Source organism: Physcomitrium patens, chromosome 6 (assembly GCF_059467195.1).
Source record: "Physcomitrium patens ecotype Gransden chromosome 6, ASM5946719v1, whole genome shotgun sequence".
Taxonomy (NCBI): domain Eukaryota; kingdom Viridiplantae; phylum Streptophyta; class Bryopsida; order Funariales; family Funariaceae; genus Physcomitrium; species Physcomitrium patens.
The window spans coordinates 692,501-695,000 of NC_143415.1; the positions used below are offsets into that span (position 1 = coordinate 692,501).

At 51.8% G+C, this 2,500-nt stretch overlaps 1 non-coding gene across 1 annotated transcript; it reads right to left on the minus strand.

The window, feature by feature from the left end:
* Nucleotides 1–2,303: 2,303 nt before the first annotated feature.
* LOC149988846 (5S ribosomal RNA) lies at nt 2,304–2,422 on the minus strand. The gene has a single exon (XR_016503653.1). It is a non-coding gene; the product is annotated as a 5S ribosomal RNA (ribosomal RNA).
* Between the last annotated feature and the right edge of the window lie 78 nt (nt 2,423–2,500).

A 2,500-nucleotide genomic window follows, 5' to 3' on the forward strand; every position in this document is an offset into this window, starting at 1 on the left:
GGGACTCACAATCCTTGACAGCCAGCTCACCATATAATACTCGGCGACCCTCCGCGGGACCTCCTCAGAGGGTCGCGTCGCCGGGAAACTAACCCCCACTCCTCACTGATCCAAGGTAACACGCCAGAAGTATCCAGGTAACCCCAGTAGTATCCAGGTATCCCCCTGCGAACGTCGGTACTGGGCTCAAAGAAGGCAGCGAGCAGTCGGGACCCGTAGGCACCGAGCAACCGTCACCCCCTCACGACTTTTCCCGAGACGCTTCAGAGGAACCCTTCCCCACATAGTACTCTCTGTGGGATTCGGCAGGCCCCCGTCCTACTGCACTAAGGAAGTTCCGAGACACACTTTTTTTTGTGGAAGACCACCCACCCTCCCTGTCCTGCCTGCTATCCCCGCCGCGACTCCTGGTCCCGGCCCTCCTCCCCGACTTCCTCCTTGTCCCGCTGCGAGTCCCGGACCTCCTCCCCACTACCTACTCCCGCCGCGAGTCCCAGTCCCGGCCTTCCTCCTCCTCCTCCTCTTCCCTAGTCCCGGCGCGAGTCCCGGACCTCCTCCCCACTTCCTAGTCCCGTCGCGAGTCCCGGACCTCCTCCCCTCTTCCTAGTCCCGGCGCGAGTCCCGGACCTCCTCCTTCTCTTCCTTGTCCGCCGCGAGTCCCAGTCCCGTCGCGAGTCCCGGACTTCCTCCTTCTCTTCCTTGTCCCGCCGCGACTCCCTAGTCCCGTGGCGAGTCCCGGACTTCCTCCTCCTCTTCCTTGTCCCGCCGCGACTCCCTAGTCCCGTGCGCGAGTCCCGGACTTCCTCCTCCTCTTCCTTGTCCCGCCGCGACTCCCTAGTCCCGGCGCGAGTCCCAGTCCCGTCGCGAGTCCCGGACTTCCTCCTCCTCTTCCTTGTCCCGCCGCGACTCCCTAGTCCCGGCGCGAGTCCCAGTCCCGTCGCGAGTCCCGGACTTCCTCCTCCTCTTCCTTGTCCCGCCGCGACTCCCTAGTCCCGGCGCGAGTCCCAGTCCCGTCGCGAGTCCCGGACTTCCTCCTCCTCTTCCTTGTCCCGCCGCGACTCCCTAGTCCCGGCGCGAGTCCCAGTCCCGTCGCGAGTCCCGGACTTCCTCCTCCTCTTCCTTGTCCCGCCGCGACTCCCTAGTCCCGGCGCGAGTCCCAGTCCCGTCGCGAGTCCCGGACTTCCTCCTCCTCTTCCTTGTCCCGCCGCGAGTCCCGACCTCTTGTCCCGCTCCCTTGCCCAAGTCCCGACTCCTGGCTGTCTCGACTCCTCGTTGGCCGCCCAGTCTTCCGCATAGGTGGAAATAAATAAATAAATCATTTTTTAAAAATCAATTTTAAAATTAACTCCCTGTCTCGACTCCTTGCTGGCCGCCCAGTCTTGCGCCTAGACAGAAATATAAATAAAAATAAAAATAAATTGGTGAATTAAAAATATTAAAGTAATTTAATTAACTGGAATAAGGTAGAAAAATAAAAGGCAGAAGAATACTAAATTGATTTTTTCAAGTGCCACGTGTTACCTTGCTGATGTGGCTGCCACGTGGTAGTCCATGTCATGTCAAAAATCCACTAAATCGTTTACATGTCACTTTGGAGATAAATTTGTGTGTGTGCAATCAATTGGTTGTACAAATATGTTAATGACTTGCTAACTAATGCATCGTACAGGTAATCATTGCCCACTAACTAATCCATCACCACTGAAACTTAATGTCTTCAATTCTTCATCCTTCACACTCCACATCCAATTTATTTTTGTTTGTGTGAATTCTTAAATCTATCTTCTCTTTACATACTCCAAGCCCAACTTTCTAAACCCTTTATATAATCTATGTGAATCCTAGAATCTAGGTTTATATACCCCATGCAAACCCTAAAACCCTAAACCCTAAACCCTAACCCCTAACCCCTAACCCCTCAACTCATACTTTGTTCTTTTAATCATACAACCTAGACTCTGAAATTTTAATCTCATAACATATAAACTAGCATTGTAATTTCAAAACCCAACATTTTGTATTGTGACAATACTTGTTTGCAAATATGCATCCTTCATTTACTTTTATTTTTTTAACACTACACTGTGCCACATCAGCACCAAATAGATCAAAATCCTTGATAAATTAACCTCTAACATGTAAATATTATATTCTCCACCCTTTCAGCTTTTATTTTTATTTTTTTTAACTTTTTGAAATGCCACGTCAGCTACCTGGCTGCCCTGTCACATGACAAATGCTAAGTGGACTGCCATGTCGGAGAAGAAGATGCCACGTCGGAGAAGGTTCAAGCGGATGCAAAATGGATGCAGCACCGGGACTTCCCGGGAGGTCACCCATCCCAGTACTATTCCGGCCCAAAGGCGCTTAACTTCAGAGTTCTGATGGGATCTGGTGTAGTAGCCTTGGTATGACCGCATCACGTCAATAGCCCTGAACCGTTATCTCTTTATTCCTTCCCTCCTGGTCGCAATTGCTTGCTAGATGGATGAATGGTCCT